Raw genomic sequence first — 24,105 nt, 5'->3', positions numbered from 1 at the left:
GGTGGGAATGTAAACTGGTACAACCACTCTGGAAAGCTATCTGGTGCTTTCTAAGACAATTAGGAATAGTGCTTCCTCAAGACCCAGCTATACCACTGCTAGGTATATACGTAAAGTTCGTTCAAGTACACAAAAGGGATACTTGCTCAACCATGTTTATAGCAGCTCTATTTGTAATAGCCAGAACCTGGAAACAACCCAGATGTCCATCAACGGAGGAATGGGTACAGAAATTGTGGTATTTTTACACAATGGAATACTACTCAGCAATCAAAAAGGAGGAAATCATGAAATTTGCAGGCAAATGGTGGGTTCTAGAAAAGATCATTCTGAGTGAAATATCCCAGAAGGAGAAAGACAAACATGGTATATACTCACTTATATAGACCTATAAGATATAATAAACATAAGGAAATCTATACACCTAAAAAAGATAATCAATTGAGCGGACATGGGGTAAGATGATCAATCCTCATTTAGAAAGACAGATGGGATGTGCATTGAACATATGACAGGAGTCTACTGATCGCATCTGAAAGACTCTAACTAGCAGTGTTTTCAAAGCAAAGACTCATGACCAAACCTTTGGCAGAGTACAGGGAATCATAAGAAAGGGGAGTTAGTCTGATGGGGAAAGGATAGGAGCTCCACAAGGACCAAATATATCTGGGCACAGGTTCTTTTCTGAGACTGACATTCAACTAAGGACCATGTATGGATATCACCTAGAACCTCCTCTCAGATGTAGCCTGTGGTAGCTCAGTAACCAATTGGTTTCCCAAAGTGAGGGGAACAAGGACTATTTCTATCAGGAACTCAATGACTGGCTCTTTGGTCTCCCCACTCCTAAAGGGAAGAACAGTCCTGTTAGGCCACAGAGGAGGACTTTGCAGCCAGTTCTGAAGATACCTGATAAAACAGGATCAGATGAATGGGGAGGAGGTCCCCCCCATCAGTGGACTTGGAAAGGGGCACGGTGGAGATGAGGGAGGGAGGGAGGGACTGGGTGGGAATGAGGGATCTGGACACGGCTGGGATACAGAGTTAATATAATGTAACTGATAAAAATTAAAAAAATAAAAAAAAGTTCTGATAAACTAGGGTCAAATTGAAGGGGAGGAGAACCTCCCCTATCACTGAAGAGTTTAAGATAGCCTGAATATAACTCCATTTTGAAATAGTGCTTCATAGAAAATAGAGACAAATTCCCTGGCAATAATCAATAGGAATCAGTTGAGAATCGGGTGGGAAAATTCTCCCCAATGTTTCAGATATGGTTTAGAAAAATAGCCATTGTGATTATATGCCTTAGCCATTGTGACTGTGTGCCTCAGAAAAGGTCACCCCACCCTGCTAAACTTCTCCCAAATCTGTAACGCCAAGACTTGTGCCCCCTGCTTGCTGCCATGGAAACCCCCTGTTCACAGACTTTCCCTTTAAAAATCCTGCTCACTCAGAGCTCAGAACCACTTCTCTACTGCTGTGTCAGTGACACTTGGGTCCTGAGTTCGATCACTCTCGTAATAAAGCTCTCTTACAGTTGCATTGAGTTGTCCCCTGTGGTCTCTGAGGGTCTCGTGAACCTGGCATAACATCAGTGGACTTAGAGAGGAGCTTGGGAGGAGAAGAAGGAGGGAGAGTGAGATTGAGAGGGAATGGAGGGGGTACAGCTTGGATGGAATCAAATAAACTGATATTAATATAAAAATAAAATAAATCTTAAAAAGTTAACATTGTGCATTAGTAGTCATTTCAAATTCCAATACTTTCTTTACTTTACTATTAAAAAAATGAGTATCTTCCTATGCTTACTGTCTAATATTTCATTAAAGCATAATTGAAATAACTAATTTTAAATAGGTGAAACTTTTTAAGATTCAAGCAGTTTTCATCTATTGAGACATGGTCTGTGTCTGTCATACCAATGTGGGATTGATGAGACCTGACAAAGTCAAAGGAAATTCCTACCTGCCTTCCTCCAGCTTCTGGTCACTGAGAGAAGATCACTGTTGCACAGACAGTGTTGAGACTTCAGTTGTGAACACAATTCCATTAGCTGTAGGAAGTTTGGTTTAGTTTGTTATAGCTTTCCTCTCAGTGAATTTGCTTTCTCTTTGATTAATAGGAGTACTGGGTTCGATCAAAATGTAAATTGTCTTGAACTCATTAGCACAGGAGATGACTTTCTGAAAAGAACACCAACAGCATAGGAACTAAGATCAACAATTACTAAAATGGGAACTCATAAAGCTGAAAGGGTTCTGCAAAGCATATTCTTTTTTTTTTTAATCTTCACATTCATGTATCTCTAATTTATTTTAGCAATGCTTTTCTTTTAGAAACAAGGTATCAATATGTAGCTTAGGCTAGCCTCTGATTCGGGTCCTCCTCTCTCAGTATCCTCATGTTAGAATTACAGGCATATGGCACCATGCTTGGCAGTATGACACACAATCTATAAGAAAACATTTTGTTTGCTTGTTTGTAAACAAGGCCTTGCTGCACAGATCAAGTTGGCCTCCAACTCCTAATTTTTCTCCCAAGTAATAGGATTACAGATATATGCCATTGTACCTATATATTTTTAATAGGACAAAACAGCAGCCTACAGAATAGGAAAAGATCTTCACCAACCCTTCATTGAGAAAGGGATAATATCAAGATGTATGTCTACATGCAGAAAAAGGCAAATAGAACTCTGCTGCCTGCCTCTGGATCCCTTCCCCTTGCCAGGCTTCATTGTCTGGCCTCAGTGGAAGGGGATGCATTTAGTCCTACTGTCACTTCAGGTTTCAGGGTGGGTTGTTATCTCTTGGGGTCCTCCCCTTCTCTGAGAAGAAGGAAATAAGGAATGAGGGGAGGGGCAGGTAAGGAAGGAATTGGGAGGAGAGAAGACAGGGGCTGGGATCGAGCTGTAAAGTGATTAAATATACATATTTACATATATATGATGTATAATATATATCTGTATCTTATAAATGTAAATATATATTTAAATCCTTTATCTTCAATCATTCCAGGCTGTTTCCCTGAGCTAGGTTATCACATCATCCATAAAAATCTCACTAATTTCAGTCTTCTCTGCAAGCACTGTCTTCCTCACTAGGTCTGGTCTGTATCCACTCCCAATCTTCCTGTAAAAATCTACTCCATTTTTTTCCCCTCCCTGAGAGAATCCTGACTCACCAAGACCCTTTCTCTTTACCTAACCTCTTTGAGTCAATGGATTGTAGCTTAGTAATAATTTACTTAAAGGATAATAATATCGATTCATAAGTGAATACATACAATATTTGTCTTTCTGGGTCTGGTTTTCTCACTCAGTTCAGGATGATTTTTTTTCATAGCTGCATCAACTTGTCTATAAATTTCTTGATGTGTTTTTTTAATAGCTGAGGGAAAAGCAATTGTGTAAAAGCACCACTTTTTAATTTTTTCTCTTTTTTAAAATTTTATTTTTATATTAATTACAGTTTATTTACTTTGTATCCCAGCTTCAGCCCTCTCCCTCTCAATCCCACCCTCCCTCCTCATCTCCCATGTCCCTCTCCAAGTCCTCTGATAGGGCAAGTCCTCCTCCCCCTCCATCTGACTCTAGCTTATCAGGTCTCATCAGCCGATTATTCTGTTGAGAGACATCTAGGTTGTTTGTAGTTTCTGGCTAATATAAATAAAGTCATAAGAACATGGCTCAGCTAGGGTTCTTATGGTAGGATGGGGTATACTCTGGGCATATGCTCAAGAGTGGTATAACTGCATCTTGAATTAGTTTGATTCTCAACTCTCTCCGGAAACTATACAGATTTCCGTAGTGTTTTACACTCTGATCAACAATGGAGGAGAGTATTACCCTTGTCCCATATCCTCACCAGCATGAGCTGTCATTTGTGATTTTGATCTGAACCATTCTGAAATGTTTTGATGTACACACATACATAGTTTTGATTTGCATTACCCTGGTGCCTAAGAATGTTGAACAGTTCTTTAAGTATTTTTCACCTACTTGAGATTTCTCTATTGAGAATTCTCTGTTTAGGACTATATCCTATTTTAACTGTGTATTTTATATCTACTTTCTTTAGTTGTTTATATATTTTTAATTAGTCCTTTCTCCGATGTGGAGTTGTTAAAAATATTTTTCCATTCCATAGTTTGCCACTTTGTCCTATTGACAGTGTCTTTACAAAAGCTTTTCAGTTTCATGAGATCCCCTTAATTAACTTGGACTTGAGTTTCATGCAAGATGATAAGTTTGTTTCTATTTGCATTCTTCTACATGCAATCATCCAGGTTGACAAGCAATATTAGTTGAAGAACTTTTAAAACAAATTTTTGATTCAGCATTTCCTTGGTTTTCATAAAAAGCTCTCTGTGTTTCTATGTCTGTCTAGACTCAGGTATTGTTGATTTGTTTGTTTTGTTGCGTTAATTTGCTTTGAATATTTTACAAGGTATTACTCTGCAGTTCTGGATGGCCTGAAACTCATCACATTGACCAAGTTGCCTAAAATTCACAAGGATCGATCTCTGCATCCTGTCTCCTGTACATTTAACTTTTTTCTTCCATCTAATTCTGTAACAAATATTTTAATTAATTAATATTAGATTAATTAAATAATAATTTTGTTTATTACAGTTTATTCACTTTCTATCTCAGCTGTAACCTCCTCCCAAACCCACCCTCCTTCGTTCTTCTCCTCCTTTGCCCCTCTCCAAGTCCACTGATAGTGGAGGTCCTTCTCTTCTTCCATCTGACCCTAACCTATCAGGTCTCATCAGGACTGTCTGCATTGTCTAGAGGACTGTGGCCTGGTAAGGCTGCATTCCCCACCCCCAGGAGGAGGTGATCAAAAAGCCAGCCATTATGAAACATCTTATTGAAGCCAGAAGGTGTGATTGAAGGACCCTCCACTCAACTAGCACTGAAAGGAGAGGAAAGCCTTAGAAACATCCCCCACAGAGGTTAGTTTTGTGTCTTTTTTTTCATTAATCTAATCATACATTTCATAATTCCCAAAGCAGAAATCAGAGATCACCAGAATAAAAATTTCTAATGTAATTAGTTTAGCCTAGGAAATTATTGACAGTGTTTCAGATTTGTTCTCAAAATATATTCTAGGCAAGCACTCTTTACACAGAATTATTCTGTTGCTTTCCGCACAGGTTGGTCTAAAGTGCTTTCTCTACAGCACATGTTGTGTTAGGGATGGAACAAACGTGTGTGATGCTCGTGCTCAAACTCTGCTTCCTGGGCTCCATGGAGCATATTTGATTCACAGAATTCATTTAATTTTTTAATAGAAAATGATTTGATATTCTTAAAATGTTATGTAAGTCATTATCCCTAATGATTTAACCAGCTGCTGAGCTTAACTGCATTCCTCTGTATGAAAACTTGATGATTAGTGTGAGTAATGTAATGCTACAAGTGCCACTTACCTACTTTTAAGTCAAGAAACTATATTCTCTATTCAAGCACAATTCTAATTTTCAAATATTAGCTCTCACAGCTCAGTGTTTTTCTGTAGGCCTTTTCTTTAGAGATCTCTGATTAACAGCACCATCCTCGCAAAGCTTAAACATTAGTTTTATTAGCTGTATTTTTAACAGTACCCAGGAGTGTTAGAAATTATTTTTAAAGTTAAAAATGACTGTGTTTACACACCTGTTCATTGGAGACCTAATTAGCTAGGTAATTTAGGTTGCAGCAATCGAGTTGTATAAAATAAAAGAAACCGGGCTACTTCATAATCATTTTCCAAAGGAAATAGCCCTGAAATAGTGCTTGCTTTATGAATAAAATGTGGTTTGACATGCAGATTTAAATAAGAACTCTGATGCCTTATTAAAAGAGTTAGTAAAACTAACTTCAGAGAAAAACATTATAATACTGATGGTTTTTTAAACATTAATTATTAGGTAAATTTATGTCTTATAATTAATTAGGTTATTAATCCCATTCCTTTATTTAAAGTATTTCGAGGTGCAAATCAAAGGGTTCCACTGTGGTGTTCATTATATCCATTTTTTCTCTTTCTTTTCTCCACGTTTCTTTCCAGTCATAGGAGTCCCTCTACTACTTTCAGTTTATTTCCTCTTGTTTCTACCTATGAGAGAAAATACATGATACCTTTCTTTCTCTTCTTGATATTTTATTTAGCACAACCTTGATTCTTTCTACTTTCATGTAAATTATGGGATATGTTTTCTTCCTGGTAGTTGAGTTATATCCATTGTACATATAAGCCATATCTTTTTTACTTACCCATTTGTGGACAAATGCTCAATCTGATTGGGGATAACAGATAACAGAAATGATCTCACGATGAACATGTGTGTTCAGGTATCAATTTGGAGCTGACGTCATTCTCTTTTGAGGAACTCAACAATAGCATAGTGAAAGGCGGATCTGCTCGCAGCTCATTTAAGAATCCTGCTTGGAACTTCCCATGTTGCCACCTAATTTCTATTGATACCAGAAAGAGCATTCAGGTTTCTTCTACTCCACCTCTGCTAATAGTGTTATGAGCATACTATACATGAATGAGATATAATCACAATTGAATATTGACTTTCATATTGATCATTCTTTGATGAATACATGTTGCCACTAAACCTTCTCTTAGAGAACTGTGCTGTTTCCAGCTTCTGGCTATTACAAATAAGGCTGCTACAAACATGGTTGAGCAAATGTCCTTGTTGTGTACTTGAGACTCTTTTGGGTATATGCCTAGGAGTGGTATAGCTGGATCTTGAGGAAGCGCTATTCCTAGTTGTCTGAGAAAGCACCAGATTGCTTTCCAGAGTGGTTGTACAAGTTTACATTCCCACCAGCAGTGGAGGAGGGTTCCCTTTCTCCACAACCTCTCCAGCATGTGTAGTCACTTGAGTTTTTTATCTTGGCCATTCTGATGGGTGTAAGGTGAAATCTCAGGGTTGTTTTGATTTGCATTTCCCCGATGTCTAATGAGGTTGAGCATTTCTTTAAGTGTATCTCTGCCATTCGATATTCCTCTATTGAGAATTCTCTGTTTAGCTCTGTATTCCATTTTTTTAATTGGATTACTTGATTTTTTTGCTGTTTGACTCCTTTAGTCCTTGATATATACTGGAAATTAGTCCTCTGTCAGATATAGGGTTGGTGAAGATCCTTTCCCAATCTGTAGGCTTTCGTTTTGTTCTGACAAAGTATCCTTTGCTTTACAGAAGCTTTTCAGTTTCATGAGGTCGCATTTATTGATTGTTGCTCTTAGAGCCTTTGCTGTCGGTGTTTGTTCAGGAAGTTGTCTCCTGTGCCAATGATTTCAAGACTCTTCTCCACTTTTTCTTTTAAGCGGTAAAGTGTGTCTGGTTTTATGTTGAGGTCTTGATCCACTTGGACTTTAGTTTTGTGCAGGGTGATAAGTATGGATCTATTTGCATTTTTCTACATGTAGACATCTAGTTAGACCAGCACCATGGAAACAGCCCAGATGCCCCTCAGTGGAGGAATGGATGCACAAATTGTGGTATATCTACACAATGGAATATTACTCAGCAATAAAAAAAACAAGGAAATCATGAAATTTGCAAGTAAATGGTAGGATCTAAAAAAAGATCATCCTGAGTGAGCTATCCTAGAAGCAGAAAGATGCACACGGTATATACCCACTGATATAGACGTATAATATTGGATAAACATACTAAAATCTGTACACCTAAAGAAACTAATCAAGAAGAAGGACTCTTGATAAAATGCTCAATTCCTATCCATAAAGGCAAAGAGGCTGGACATCAGAAGAAGAAGAAAAGAGGGAACAAGTCAGGAGCCTGACACAGAGGACCTCTAAAAGCTCTGCCCTGCAGTCTGTCAATGCAGATGCTGAGACCTATGGGCAACCTTTGGGCAGAGTGCAGGGAATCTTAGGAAAGAAGTGGGGAACAGTAAGATCTGGAGAGGACAGGAACTCCACAAGGAGAGCAACAGAACCAAAAAATCTGAGCACAGGGGTCTTTCCAGAGATTGATACTCCAACCAAGGACTATGCAGGGAGATAACCTACGACCACTGCACAGATGTAACTCATGGCAGTTCAGTATCCAAGTGGGTTCCATTGTAATAGGAAGAGGGACTGTCTCTGACATGAACTGATTGGCCTGTTCTTTAATTTCCTCCCCCTGAGAGGGAAGCAGTATTACCAGGCCACAGAAGAAGACAATGCAGCCATTCCTAATGAGACCTAATTGACTAGTGTCAGAAGGAAGGAAAAGAAGACCTCTCCTATCAGTGGACTTTGGGAGGGGCATGCATGCAGAGGGTGGAGGAAGGAAGGGATTGTGACAGGAGGAGGGAAGGAACCACAGGGAGGATAAAAATGTAATTAATAAAGAATTAAAAATAATGAATAAGCTTTAAAATGGCTGTGTAAAAAATCTTGTGGTCATGAATAAATATAAGTTTTTTTCAGAATAAAAAAAAGAATTGTGGGTTGTTTCCAACATCAACGGTGGAATGGGTACAGAAATTGTGGTATTTTTATACAATGGAATACTACTCAGCAATCAAAAAGGAGGAAATCATGAAATTTGCAGGCAAATGGTGGGATCTAGAAAAGATCATTCTGAGTGAAATATCCCAGAAGGAGAAAGACAAACATGGGATATACTCACTTATATAGACCTATAAGATATGATAAACATAAGGAAATCTATACACCTAAAAATGATAATCAATTGAGCGGACATGGGGTAAGATGATCAATCCTCATTTAGAAAGACAGATGGGATGTGCATTGAACGTATGACAGGAGTCTACTGAGCGCATCTGAAAGACTCTAACTAGCAGTGTTTTCAAAGCAAAGACTCATGACCAAACCTTTGGCAGAGTACAGGGAATCATAAGAAAGAAGGGGAGTTAGTCTGATGGGGAAAGGATAGGAGCTCCACAAGGACCAAATATATCTGGGCACAGGGTCTTTTCTGAGACTGACATTCAACCAAGGACCATGTATGGATATAACCTAGAACCTCCACTCAGATGTAGCCTGTGGTAGCTCAGTAACCAATTGGTTTCCCAAAGTGAGGGGAACAGGGACTATTTCTAACAGGAACTCGATGACTGGCTCTTTGGTCTCCCCACCCCCGAAGGGAAGAGCAGTCCTGTTAGGCCACAGAGGAGGGCTTTGCAGCCAGTCCTGAAGACACCTGATAAAACAGGATCAGATGAATGGGGAGGAGGTCCCCCCCATCAGTGGACTTGGAAAGGGGCACGGTGGAGATGAGGGAGGGAGGGAGGGAGGGACTGGGAGGGAATGAGGGATCGGGACACGGCTGGGATACAGAATTAATAAAATGTAACTGATAAAAAAAAAAAAAAAAAAAAAAGAATTGTGTATTTAGTTTCTCTGCACATTAAAATAAATTATTTGTCTTTTGTTGTTGTGAGTCAGTGTTTTGGGAGTTATTTATATATTCTGATTATTATTCAGGCAGATGAAATACTGGTGATGATATTATTTCATTCTGCAGGTTGTCTCCCAGTGTTTCCTTAGCTTTGTTGTTTTTGTTTTCAACATTATCTTTCTTTTCCTAGATCTTGTTTTTGTTTCCTGAGGTACTGGAGTCTTGTCTTAGAAATCATTGCCTGAACAAATATATTGAATTTTTTCTCCTTTATTTTCTTTTAGTAGGCTGTCTACATTTTTTTTGCTTTTTAATTTAATATTTTTTTATTTTTTTATTAATTACACTTTATTCATTTTGTATCTCCCCTTAAGCCCCTCCCTCCTCCCCTCCGATCCCACCCTCTCTTCCCTTTCTGCATGCATGCCCCTCCCAAGTCCACTGATAGGGGAGGTTCCCCCCTTCTTTCTGATCTTAGTCTATCAGTTCTCATCAAAAGTGGCTGCATTGTCCTCTACTATGGCCTGGTAAGGCTGCTCCCCCCCAGGGGGAGATGATCAAAGAGCAGGCCAATCAGATTATGTCAGAGACAGTCCCTCTTCACATTACTATGTAACCCACTTGGACATTGAACTGCCATGGGCTACATCTGTGCAGGGGTTCTAGGTTATCTCCATGAATAGTCCTTGGTTGGAGTATGAGTCTCTGGGAAGTTCCCTGTGTTCAAATTTTCTTGTTCTGTTGCTCTCCTTGTGGAGATCCTGTCCTCTCCAGCTCTTACTATTTCCCACTTCTTACTTAAGATTCCATGTACTCTGCCCAACAGTTGCCCATCAGGCTCAGCATCTGCTTTGATAGTCTGCAGGGCAGAGGCTTTCAGAGGCCCTCTGTGGCAGGTTTCTAGTTTTTTTCCTGTTTTCTTCTTCTTCTGATGTCCATCCTCTTTGCCTTTCAGGATGGGGATTGACCGTTTTAGTTAGGGTCTTCTCTCTTGCTTAGTCTACATTTTATATTATGGTGTTTGATCAGTTTACAGTTACTACATGCACAGGGTGAAACAAAGATATGAATTCAATTTTCCACACCCAGATATACAGTTGGACAAGGCCCATTCATTGAGGAGGCCCTCCTTTCCTCTAATGGATATTTTTACACATTTTCAGAAATCAATGGGCTATGCGGATTTATTTCCTGTTTCGCTGTTTTGTTGCACGGTCTAAGTACCAATTACTATGCTTTAGATATTCATACTATGACATTGCATTATGGCTGTTCATGCTGCAGCTTATCAAGCTGTATTCACACTCATGCTATGGACACACATGCTGTGTTGAGTCATGCCAGGGACAGTCACAGTATTGTTGTTCATACTATTAATATTCATACTATTAATATTCATACTATAAATATTCATATCCTGAAGGTATATAGAATGTCCTGAATTAGACCTGACTCTTCTGATTCAGTGTCTAATGGATTATGTCACCCAGTTAATTCACATCCACAGTTTAGGTTAGTAGCATCTTTCATTCCATCTCTAAAATTCTATTTAAACTGACTTTCCCAATATACTGAAAATCAGCACTTCTCTCCTACATAAGGATAAGATTAATTAAGGCTCCATAATTTAGCTACTAATAATAACATGGATACAAGGGTTCCCAGGGAACATCTCTGGTCAGCTTACATGAAGATAATAATTTTTCTTTTTAAATAACTGAGTAGTATTCTACTGTGTAAATTTGCCACAATTTCTGTATCCATTCCTCTGCTGAGGGACATTTAGGTTGTTTCCAGATTCTGTCTATAACAAATAAAGCTGCTTATGGACATAGTTGAGGAAATGTCCTTGTTGAATGGTGGGACATCTTTTGGGTATATGCCCAAGAATGGTATTGCTAGATCTTGACATAGTGCTATTCTCAATAGTCTGAGAAAGTACCAGACCAATTTCAAAAGTGGTTGTACAAGTTTGCACTCCTGCCAGCAATGAAAGAGGCTTATCCTTTCTCCACCTCCTCTCCAGCATGTGTTGTGTCTTGAGCTTTCTATCTTAGCCCATATGATTAGTGAAAGATGGAATCTCAGAGTTGTTTTGATTTGCATTTCCCTGATGACTAAGAATGTTGAGCTTTTCTTTGTTTCTCTGCCATTCGATATTCTTCTGTTGATAATTCTCTGTTTAACTCTGTTCCCCAAAGAAATCATGAAAATTGCCAGCAAATGGATAGAACTAGAAAAAGATCCTCCTTAGTGAGGTAACACAGAAACAGAAAGACAGGCATGCTATACACTCACTTATAAGTGGATATTAGCCATGTAATATAGAATAACCATAATAAATCTACAGAACTAAAGAAGATAAACACTAAAGATGACCCTACGGAGGATGCTTAAAACTTATTCAGAATTGCAAACAGGATAGACAAGAGAAGTGGTGGAAGAGAGAAAACAGGATGGGAGCCTATAGAGGGTTCTCTGAAAGGCTCCACCAAACATAGGATGGAAGCAGATGCTGAGACTCACAGCCAACCTTTGATCAGAGTCCAGAGAGTCTTATGGTAGAAGAAAGGGTTGGAGATAGAGGAACTCAGAGGGGACAGGAGCCCCACAAGAGATCAACAAAGCTAAAGGAGGCCCAGGGTGTCCTGCAGAGACTGATGCACCAAACAAAGACCATGGATGGAGAGGACCTAGACTGCCTGCTCAGATGTGGCCTAATAGCAGCTCAGTCTCCATGTGGATCTCTGAGTGAAAGGAGCAGGGCCTGCCTCTGTAATGAACTCAGCTGATTGTTCTCTGATTACTTGTCCCTGATGATGCAGACTTGTCAGGCCCTGGAAGAAGAGGATTCAAGCAGTCCTGATGAGACTTGATAAGTTATGGGCAGATGGCACAAGAGAAGAACTCCCCTTTTCAATGAACTGGGGGAAGGGAAAAGAGGGGGAAGGGGAAGAGAGGGTGGGGCTGGGAGGAGTTGAGGGATGGGGCTTCAATTGGGATATATAATGAATAAATTGTGAAAAAGATGATTAAATAAGTAAAGAAAAGAAAAAACTTTTAAATTTTTAATTAATTTCTATTCACTTTATATCCTGGTTGTAGCCCCCCTCCCTCCCCACCAAGTCCTACCCTCACTCCATCCTCTTTCCCTGCTAGTCTAGAAAAGGGGAGCTCCCTTTCTCATCCACCTCATCTCATCAAGTTGAATCAGGACTGAGTGTGTCCTCTTCCCCCGTGGCCTGGAAATACAGTCAAGCCAAGGGGAAGTGATCAAATGTTTGCAAGTGTGTCTGTGTCAGAGGCAGTCCCTCCTTCCCTTACTAGAGGACCAACACAAAACCTGAGCTGTCCATCTGCTGCACCGTTGTAGGTGTCCTAGGTCCAGTTCATGCAGGGTCTTTGACTGATGCTTCAGTCTCAGCGAGGATAAATATTTGAATCCATAATGCCAACACTCGTTTTTCTGTTTGTTGTAGCTGAAGATAAGAACTTTTAAAGACATGTGAGTCAAGCAAACATAGACCATCATTTCTGTCAAAGTGTATAAAGGAGGATTGTGTGTGTGTGTGTATGTGTCAGCAAAATAAGGTTATGTATTTCTATTCCAAGTAAACTTCCTTCCCAAATATTCTCCACAATTGCACTCCCTGTCATGCCAACATTACTACAATCTGGAGAGAAAGATAAAAGTGGCCCTTTTTTACTGGCTTCAAGGTGATGAATTACAGGTACAGAAGTTGCTGAATCATATTGTTTAGATGAATTTCCTGGGAAAGAATCTGAAGTATGTGAAACCTAGATGCCATGTAAAGGAATTTCCTGCACATTGAAAATGAAGGTAGAAGAGCTGATATTACTGATGGCAGTCAAGGATGGAATGCTCTGGCATGTCCAATCATATTTTCCTCACTGATATATTTTATGTTAGCAAATATAAAAATCCCAAGAAAAGAAAAGTAACATATTCTAACTGAAATAAATATGACAAAAAAGTAAATAACTACTTAAATAACTCAGTTCTCTCGTACTGTTTTGCAATATTATAAAAAAATATCTGTTAGTAAGAATCAAACTCAAGGCCAAGGAAGTTCTGCTACCATAAAGTCTTTCCTCTCTGGTCTCTAAAGAGGTGGGATGGAAAGTTATTTTTGTAGTTTAAATTATAGACATGGTTTTTTATGGTGTCAGTGGAGGCCGTCATCTCATTTTGTATAAAACATCAAACAGCTATTTAAAGTTAATGAACTTTCTTTATTAACATATCAGGAGCATTTAAACCAGTGATCTAGAGAAAGAGCACTCTGTAGACTTTCTAATAAATTTTGGAGCTCCCACTCACCTTGATTAATATTCTCTTTAAGATTTGGAGTGATATACTCACATGGACAAGTCTAATAGTAATTTTTGGGGAAACTCCTTTTATTATTATGTTTTGGAAGTGAATCAGTAAATATTGATGATAATTTTTATTAGTATAAATTATTTTAGTTATGTGTGCTATAAATGCCTTGTGAAATTTTACATACTACCCATTGTATAACATGTATGATGGTAAATGTGTTATAAATAAACTATAAATCTTGTAAGACTGATTGCATGTCTCTATGAGTAAGTATATACTGTGTTCATCTTTCTTCTTCTGGGACAGCTCACTCAGGTTGATCTTTTTCAGATTCTACCATTTACCTGCAAATTTCATGAATTCCTAGTTTTTCATTGCTGAGTAGTATTCAATTGTGTAAATGTACCACAATTTCTGTATCCGTTCCTCCACTGAGGGGCATCTGGGCTGTTTCAAGCTTCTGGCTATTACAAATAAGGCTGCTGCAAACATGGTTGAGCAAATGTCCTTATTGTGTACTTGAGCCTCTTTTGGATATATGCCTAGGAATGGTATGGCTGGATCTTGAGGAAACGCTATTCCTAGTTGTTTGAGGAATCGCCAGATTGATTTCTAAAGTGGTTGTACAAGTTTTTGTTCCCACCAGCAGTGGAGGAGGGTTCCCCTTTCTCCACAACCTCTCCAACATGTGTTGTCACTTGAGTTTTTGATCTTAGACATTCTGATGGGTGTAAGGTGAAGTCTCAGGGTCGTTTTGATTTGCATTTCCCTAATGGCTAATGACATTGAACCTTTCTTTAAGGGTTTCTCTGCCATTCGATATTCCTCTACAGAGAATTCTCTATTTAGCTCTGTACTTGAGACAGGGTTTCTCTGTGTAGCTGTCTGTCCTTGAACTAGCTCTAGAGACCAGGTCGACCCCAGATCTCTACTAGCAGAGATCCACCTGCCTCTGTTTCAAGCGCTCGGATTAAAGGTGTGTGCCATTACCACCCAACTACTGTGCCTTCTTCTTAAATGTTTAAAAATATATGCTGCATAATGCCGCACCTTAAAGATGGAGCTGGTTTCCGCCTAACACCTTCCCGATGGTGAGTGCTCTCTGTCACAAACAACTCCACATTTGGCTAAGGCTGAGGATCTGGTTGCTTCCTTGTATGTGGACCTATCTGCATTGCCCACGTGGCACGCTGGGGTTGGCTACCCAGAGGCTATTTAAGCTGTGGGCTGGCTTCCCCCAGGGTCAGATGATTGTTCAAGGTTCCTGAATAAACTGCATTGGAAAAAAAAACATATTTCTCCAAATATTACTATACCACATTCTGTATCTTTATAAATGCTATAAGTTCTAATAAAATCACACTGCAGACTTTTGGCTGAATCTTAAAATATATATATACATTATTATATATATATATATTTATATATATATATATAGAATAATATATATAATATATATGGAATGCTCTGGCATGTCCAATCATATTTTCCTCACTGATATATTTTATGTTAGCAAATATAAAAATCCCAAGAAAAGAAAATATTCTACACAGAGTAACACCTCCAAACAAGGTTTATAGTACCCACCAAATACTCAGCATTGTACACTTTTTTTTTTTTTACAGTTAAGAGACTAAGAGAAAAATGTCCAACAAACTGATTTTAGGTGACAAAGCCTGCTTCATTCTTTCCCTACAAGCCCAAGGAAACCCAACAGAGCAGTCTGAAGAGAAAGCACAAGAAGAAATGGACGGTCAGCAAAGTGCAAGCCCTGCTGCCAGCAGGGCCCTGTGCTGTGCTGTGAATTTAAGAAGGCCCAGACACAGACGACAGCCGAACCCAAGAAAACACAGCTCTCTCTTACACTTTTTCTTTGAAATTTGCTGAGAGTAACTTTCAAGAGTAGTGCCCTTTCAAATGCATACAAATAACCATGTACAATGACAGACATGTTAAGGAAATTATCCCCTGGTTTACATAAGATTACATTATATTCCTTGTGTATACAATTCATATTTGTTAATATACCTCAATAAAACAAAAAGCAGTTTTAGATGAAAAAAGAGATTGATTGTAAACATACAATTACACAAAACTGCTCATATTTGAAGACAAATATTTATTAATTATTCATATCTAAAACATTTTCAAAATATAGGAGTGTGCAACCTTCACTTTTAGATGTTATTTATAATTTTAATTTTATTGGTGTATGTGTGTTTGTGGGGGTGTGGGTGACTTCATCTGTGTGAAGGGGAAGGGTAGAGGTGTGTCTTGGTGTCCACAGAGGTCAGAAGTGTTGAACTCTGATGCTGAAGCTCCAGGCAATTGTGAGCCATTTGAAATGGCCCTAACACTCTCCACAGCTAACCCACATCTCCAGCCCCTCCGCCGAAAACTTATCCTTCTGCAAATAAATATTATCTTGGCTTCTTTCTCATAGACTATTTGCTATGTTTCTTTAACTGTTTGTGCTTTCTTTAACTCTCATCTCCTAAATATACATATTCTGTGTCAGTATCCATATTGCATAATACTAGTTATTTCTCATTTCTCTGTGTGTCAACATTTTCATATCTTGCTGTTTGTTTCTTCTGCATTCGATGCTCACACATGGCTTAGTTTATGGCTTTTACTACTATTAAACTATTTAAATGTTATTTTATATCTGATTTACTGCATATTAACTGAGAGTGGTTTGTAAACATAGATGTATATTTCTACTGTCTCAGAAGTGGTGATGCAGCGTGACCGTGGGCTCAGCTCCGATCTCCCGAGGCAGAAAGGACAGCAGTTTGCTCCTAGCAGTGCCTGACATCTCCAGATGCCTTACCCTCTTCTAGAACTTGCTCTTCTCAGACATTTCATGCGAGTCATAGTGTGGAGCCGGGGGAGTGTGGACGACACTCACAGACTGTAGCTTACTCCCATTCCATGTACCTACTATCATTAAAATAGCGTTTGTAGTTCTTGCATATTAAATTCATTAGTCATATCTAAATAAACATATTGTCAAAATATAGAAGTATGTAACCTTCACTTTCTTTCTATACATTTTTATGTTTTTGAAATCTCTTTGAAACTGTATCTAGTTGCGTTTTGTTTGTCTTAAGTATTTGAATTGTATTTCACATGTATCTATAGAAATGACCACCTTTCCTATAACTTACATATGACTATTATAATGGCATCTTTAATAAAGAGCTCTCACAACTTCTAGGAAAATATATATATAGTATTATTTTTTATTATATTCAAATGTGTTTAATATTTTGCAGTACTTCCAGTAATTTTAATTTTATGATTTACCAGTTTTAACACATTTTCCTAAATATGTTAATGTGTTTACCCTTTATGTTTGTGGTGTATGTATGTGCTTGTGCTTTCTAAATGCATTCGTGCTTGTTAGTTTTCATGACTGGGCATAAGTTCATGGAGGCTACTGGAATATATTCAGTGTCATGCTGAGTTTTTCTTTACTTTCTCCTTTATGAAATGGTCTCTCAAATATAATATATGAATACATACATATATACTTACATACCTAAATACACACACAAACACACATATATGTATCTTGTCTACTAAATGTAATAAAAATATCAAATATCGTGATACTTTTTGGTACCTTTATTGATATTCACCAGAAAATTGATTTAGTATATACTTAGTATAATATAGATTCATGATTTTTTTACAAAAATATGAATATAAGTGCAATCTGTATAAAAAAGAATACCTCTTGTAATACAGGTGATTGCTTATGTCTGACTGTTCCTTTCCTTTTTAAATCGCTAGACTCTTTAATTCCTATGTGTATGTTTCTTCGTTTGTTCCTTTCTTGGTTAATATGGTTTCACTATAATTCTTTAGGTATGTCCATTAAAAGTTTTCAAATTTCATTTTTGTTTAACTCCTTTGTACTTATTAATTTTAAAAATATCACTAATTTAGCGTCACAAATAACACACATGAGGATATGCCCCCTCATATTTATGGCTGGATTGCTCTACTCGCTTTCCAGTATTATAGAGAATAAATTAGCCTTTTCAATATGATATATATTCTTATATTTTAATAATGCATATGGTCTTAAATGTTTTATTAATATAGCTATACCAATTATTTTCTCTTACTTTTCATATTCATATCATTCTTTGAAAATTTTAAAAACCTTTTATTTCTTATAATTTATGTTCCCATTATTTTCATTTGTGGAGTTTAATTTTATTTTAAAATCAGTCTGATAAATTTATTCAAGGTTTAAAAATTAGTATTGTGGGTCCATGTAAACTATCTCAAAAAGAAAAGGTGCTTGCCCCAAACTTAGCAACGTGAGCTTGACCCTTGACACCCACATGCCTAAAAGAGAGAACTGACACTCTTTTGTTCTTTGACTTTCACTTTCACACCCCAGCAGATGAACACCACCGCTCACATAAAATAAGTTTAAACATAATCAATTGTGTGGTTAGTTATACTTCCAAAGTTTGCTCCTTCAATACCATATTGGAGAGCTGGAGAGATGGCTTGGTGTATAAAATGATGAGGACCTGAGTTCAAATCACAACATACCTGTGAACACCTGGATTTTTAAGTGCAAGTTGGTGACTATAGTGTTGTGGTCTTTGATTCTCTCTTTGTTTCTCTGTCTGTCTCTCTTTGTGTCTCAGTCTCTCTTAATTTCTCTCTCTCTATTTGTATCTGTTTATGTTTGTGTTTGAACAAAGACTAAAATGATTTCTTTCAATGGACAGATTGTCTTGAATAATATTCATGTTACTTAGTTCAACTTAATGAAGTCTAAGTCATTTGTATACTGACAGAAACATTTTCAGCACTGTTCAGTCCATGTTTCTAGATACACACCCCTATGCATATATAGGTATGTTTGTAAAATTGACGGTTTGTTGTTTTTGTCTTTCCTCTAACATTTCTGTTGTTCTCGTTTTGTTCAGATTATGTATACGCATTCATGTTGGCAAGATGTGATTGGGAAAGCTTCTGATATTAAAAGGAGATACAATCTTTCAACAAACACCTTGTTCTTCTGTCTCTTAAAATATCTCCACTTCCTCTTCTGTAATGTCCCTGAGCCATGTATGCAAGAATTGTTTGGTAGGTGTATCTATTGAGGATGAGTTCCACATCTCTGTGTTTGATTGGTTGTGGTTTTCTGTCTTCAAATATTACAAAAAGGGATTTCCTTGATGAGGCATGGCATCTACTCTTGTTTGTGGCTATAAGAGTGGCTGTTTAGATTGAATTATGCTGATTTAGTAAAGTGGTTTTGATCACCTTGTCTCAACCCAAGGTCAAAAGTCTACACTTTCTGACTGGGACTACCTTGCTTCTTGATTCATGGTGTTTTCTAGATTTATTGTCAAGTGTTGTAAGGGGAAGGGGTGAGATTTGTAACAAGATGCTTTTTCTGTGAACAGTTCTTTAATGTGACCAGGAAATAGCAAGCCATCCTAAATTAATTTATAACTTGTTTCTTGGGATGATCTGTTAATTCTTGTTTTACATACTTAAAAAACATTCTGTAACAGTACTTATGGTACTAATATCCAGCTCAACTCCAAATCAATCAAAAATAATAAGTGCGATAAGCAAGCTGCAGAGGTAAGCTTATATAATAAAACATAATATATAATATATTATAATTAATAAAAATATATAATCAATCAAAAATGATAAGTTCTATAAGCAAATTTACACAGGTAATCTGAATTGGTGTTGAAGTGGCATCACAGCAAACAAACAATGCTCTCTGGAAAATATGTTAATAAAAAAGAAATATCTGCATGGGACAGTCTATGTAAATTAAATCTTTAATATTAATTATTTTAAGGGTCCAATATTTGGGAAATCTCCTGTATTAACTTGCTGAACACATGAACAATAACTTCTGAAAAGAACGGCAGCTTTATCTTACCACAGAGACTGTATGCTTTTTCCATGTAACTAGCACAGTTGTGTAAATCACCTTTTCCAATAGGCTTCTAAGTTTTCATGAAATCAGAAACCTCAGTGTATTTCTTACTAATGATGAAATCAAGAGAAAGATAAAAGATAATGACTGACTTCTCAGTGAACATGTGTGTTGTACAGGACTAGTCTCTAGCCCAAACTACTGCCTTTATCAGGAGCCCAGTTGGGTCCTTTGTCCTAACATCTCCACACCTGCTATCTCTTGACTTTCCATCTAGGAAGGAGTAGCAGGCATGGTCCTTAGAGCTTCAAGTGTTCATGCAATCACCTCCCCGAAAAACTAGTAGGTACTGATGCTCTAATTACATATGGTTTGGGGGTTACTGGCAAGGATAGAGGATAGATGAAGGGTAAAGGGTGTCTACTGTTGGATTACTGCTTTAAATCACCTATACTTTTGCCCATAACCCCATAACTTCTTGCCCATTCCACTGTAAGTAAGAATAGTAACTCCACTGGTTTTCCAAAGGTGAACTCTGGTGGAGTCATACCACTGTTTGTTACTGAGATTGTTGAAGGAGATATTTGAAGCTCTTTACATCACCTCAAAGGAAGGATTTTTTTATTTTATTTTTTATTAATTATACTTTTTTCACTTTGTGTCTCCCCAAAAGCCCCTCCCTCCTCATCTCCTGACCCCAACCTCCCTCCCCCTTTTTCATGCATGTCCCTCCCCAAGTCCACTGATAGGGGAGGTCCTCCTCTTCTTCCTTCTGATCTTAGTCTATCAGATCTCATCAGGAGTGGCTGCATTGTCATCTTCTGTGGCCCCGTAAGGTGCTCCCCACTCAGGGGGAGGTGATCAAAGAGCAGGCCAATCAGATTATGTCAGAGGCAGTCCCTCTTCCCATTACTATGTAACCCACTTGGACACTAAACTTCCATGGACTGCATCTGTGCAGGGGTTCTAGGTTATCTCCTAGATGGTACTTGAAGGATATTAACAATATATTAAATTGATCTGAAATTTCTTAGCAAAATATTATCTATGTGAATAATGAACTTTAAAGCCAGAGACATGGCTCAGTGTTAAAAGGCATTGTGACCCTGCCTGAGGACCTGAGTTAGTTCCATGCAATATATTTGAAGGAAGGTAACATTTCCTAAATCACTCTCTGATACTCACATTCAAGTCATGGCAAATGGCAACACTTGAATTCCCCCAAAACGTGTGTGCACATACACACTCACACAAAGATATGGTTAATATAATAAGGTCTTTTTAAAAAGAATAAACTAAGCTATGACACACACCTTTATCCCCAGTGCTTGAGAGGTAGAAAAACTTGAGTGTCTGTAAGTCAAGGCCAGCCTGGTCTACACAGAAGGTTTCAGAACAGCTAGAGCTATGTTGACACTGAGACCCTCTCTCCAAACAAAATAAAACAAACAAGAGAAAACATCAACTTAAAAATAAAATAAAACTTTAATTCATATACATTAAAATATTTATTGTTTTTACTTTGATTACTTATCTTTAGGTTAAAGTTTTGAACATCTTTTAAACAATAGTTTTTCTTTCTGTCATAATTAAAGACTTGTCCTAAATGATAAAATATATTGAATTAATAGATATAAAATCTATAGTTTACATACAATTAAATTCACTTTTTAATGTTGTAGAGAAATGCAATGTTTACATATAAAATGTATTGCAATTTTTTTGAAATTTACTTTTATGTGCATGTGTGTATATTTGTGTGTGGGAGAGGTACATTGAATGTTTATGTGGACATGTGTGGAGGACAAAGTCACATCTCTTTGGAGGCAGACTGCTTTACTGAATCTGATGTTGTCCAGAGCAGTTCCAATAGCTGGACACAGAGCTTCATGGATGCTCTGGACGCACCTCTATTGCTGGGGTGACAAGGTTGTGCCAATGATTTTTTTTTAATGGAAATGAAAACTTTTATTTTTTATTTTTATGTTTTAATTTTGTGGACATCTGTGTTTCTTTTTTTCTTTTTTCTTTTTTTAATATTAGTTACAGTTTGTTAACTTTATATCCCTGCTGTATCCCACTCCCTCTTTCCCTCCCAATTCCATCCTCCTACCCTCATCTCCTTCCTGCCCCTTTCCAAGTTCACTGATAAGGAAGAACCTCCTCCCCTTACATCTCATGATGGTTTATCAGGTCTCACCAGGGCTGGCTGCAAATCCTCCTCTGTGGCCTAGCAAGGCTGCTCCTCCCTGGGGAGGGAGGGAGGTCAAAGAGCCATTGAGTTCATGTCAGAAACAAAAACAGAAAGACACACATGGTATATACTCACTTATATAGACCTATAAGATAGGTTAAATATACTGAAATCTATACACCTAAAGAAGATAAACAAGAAAGAGGATCCGGGGTAAGATGATCAGTCCTCACTTAGAAAGACAAATGGGATGGACATTGGAAGCAGGAGCAAAGAAGTAACAGGACAGGAGCCTACCACAGAGGGCCTCTGAAAGACTCTACCTAGCAGTGTATCAAAACAGATGTTAAGACTCATAACCAAACATCCAGAAGAATGCAGGGAATCAAAAAAAGGGGGGGGGGGAAGGAGGTTAATATGACCTGGAGAGGACAGGACTTTCACAAGGGCCAAATATATCAGGCACAAGGGTCTTTTATGAGACTGTTTCTCTAAACAAGGACCATGTATGGATGCAACCTAGAGCCCCTGCTCAGATTTAGCCCATGTTAGCTCAGTATCCAAGTGGGTACCCTAATAAGGGGAACAGGGACATCTTTATCCCATAAAATGAGGAAGTATCATTTATTCTATATTCTTTTAAAATAATGGCTAAACCAAAATTTTGTTTGCTATACAATTTTTACATTTTTTGTCACAGTTCATGTATCTCTATAAACCATTTTAAAGGAAAGATACAATGCTCAATAAAAATAGGCAATTTTTAAATCTCGGCATATAATACCTGGTTTGTAACTTAGGTGTATATTAATTAAAGACGTACATATCCAAATGTTTTCTATCTTGTTTTATTAAACATGTGTCTTTAAGATATTTGATGCCCCAATATAAGTAAATTACAACTTAAAAGATAAAAAGAAGTTTTTCACATCAATATCATAAAAATGAATGACCTCATTTGAAAGAAATTAAACAGCTATTTATTAAAGTGTAACAAACCCTTTAGATGGCAAAAAAATGGTAACTGAGTGATAGAAAACTTATGAACTGATTTAGAACTTGACATATTACAAGTGATTTTTAAGAGATTTAAAACTCTGTCAGTTATTTATGTGGTTGGTTCTATTCACATTTTTGAATCACTTATATTTTTCCATTATCATTATTATTATCATTATTTACAGTTTATTCACTTTATATCCCAGCTATAGTCCCTTCCCTCATCTCCTCCCCATCCAATCTCCCTCCCTCTTCTCCCCCATGCTCATCTCCTAGCCCACTGAGAGTGGAGGTCCTCCTTCCCTACTCTCTGATCCCATCCTACCAGGTCTCATCAAAACTGACTGGATCACTTTCCCTGTGACCCAGTAAGGCCACTTCTTCACAGGCAACTAAGGTCATCCCTAAGACTGCCCCTGCTCCCCTTACTAAGAGACAGTGATATAGACAGAGCTTTCCACGGGCTACATCTGAGCAGGGAGTCTGGTTCCTCTCCATGCATGATCCTTGGTTGACTTATCAGTCTCTGCAGGCCCTACTGGACCCAGATTTTTTAATTTTTATTTTTTGGTTCTCTTGGTCTCCTTGTGGAGCTCCTAACCTCTCCAGGTCTTTCTATCACCTCTTCCTTCCATAAGATTTCCTGCACTCTGTTCAAAGTTTAGCAATGAGTCTCATCAACTGAATCACTTACATTTTAAAGTAAATTCATTGCATTATTTTTTTAATGTCTTCATGAAGTTAAGAACTTTGCTTCCTAGACTTTTTGGAATAGAGTGGCTTTAGTTCTTTGAGACTATCAAAAGCAAATACACCAAAAAGAGAAGGTTAGAGATAGAAAATTTCCATTTTTCACTGAAATTCAAACCAAGGTGTGGAGCTTCATTCCAAATTATATCCTGCTTTGTAAGTTCACTCCTTACTGTGTCATATTTATTCAGGTTTTAAGAAAAAAAAAACAACCAGGTAAATTTTTAATGATTTTTTCAGAATACAGCACTCAGGACATAGTATACTTTTTATAAGAAGTGCCTGGAAGGGAATGAATAAGAAGCTAAATTGAGAATAGTAATAACAGTTTATTTCCAACTTTTGGTTTTCAGCAAAATTTCAGAGGAAAGACCTTGCTCGTTCTGGTATCATTTTCAACAATATTTAAATGTTTACATATTTTCTATGAAGTCAAGGACTATATCTATTAAGCAATCCATGTCATAAATCAAATGACATAAAGTTGCAAGAGATTATTTA

This window comes from Meriones unguiculatus, chromosome 12, assembly GCF_030254825.1.
Source record: "Meriones unguiculatus strain TT.TT164.6M chromosome 12, Bangor_MerUng_6.1, whole genome shotgun sequence".
Taxonomy (NCBI): Eukaryota; Metazoa; Chordata; class Mammalia; order Rodentia; family Muridae; genus Meriones; species Meriones unguiculatus.
This window is presented reverse-complemented; position numbering follows the sequence as displayed.